The sequence below is a fragment of the Limulus polyphemus genome, unplaced genomic scaffold (genome assembly GCF_000517525.1).
Source record: "Limulus polyphemus unplaced genomic scaffold, Limulus_polyphemus-2.1.2 Scaffold244, whole genome shotgun sequence".
NCBI classification, from domain to species: domain Eukaryota; kingdom Metazoa; phylum Arthropoda; class Merostomata; order Xiphosura; family Limulidae; genus Limulus; species Limulus polyphemus.
Window position 1 is genome coordinate 546,233 of NW_013665854.1, and position 739 is coordinate 546,971.

Sequence of the window (739 nt, forward strand, 5' to 3'; positions counted from 1 at the left end):
TTTCTGTAAGAACCAATATCGTAACGTCATAACTACAATTCCCCTTGTTTTACTAGAAATCACCAGTTTCAAAGGAAGAAAATCGAATACTGTATGAAAAGAGAAACACACACACCAGTCTCAAAAAGACAGAAAAAAAAAACAGAATGTACTGCGTTAAACATACATAGGACATTAAAAAACTAATTAAAACATAATGTACTGTGCAAAACATACATAGGATATTAAAAAACTCGTGTGTGAATGTTTTAGTGAAATAATAACCAAATTGACACCACAGGAGTTGTTATTTTTTTAGTGCAAAGCTCCACAATACTCTCTGTTCACCGTAGTGAATCGTATCTCGGATTTTAACACCTTAAATCCGTAAATTTGCTGCTGACCCACCGGAGACGACCTTAAAAGTGAACATTGGTTCTCAGTATTATGGAGTTGCACATTGAACGACGTTAGCAACCAGTGAGACTTCAATATTTTAGTTAAATTTTAGTTGAAATTGGAGTATTTATATTCATGAACAAATGTGTTATTCTTTGTTCTTGTTTGTTTGAAGTTAATCACAAAGCAACACAATGGACAACCTGTGCTCTGCCAACCACGGGTATCGAAACCCGGATTCTAGCGTTGTAAGTCCGCAGACATATCGCTGTGCCACTGGGGGGGGGGGGTAATATGTTATTCTCATTCTAAAATATTTGTGACAGTGTTGTATATATGCTGTTGTATATATATATATATA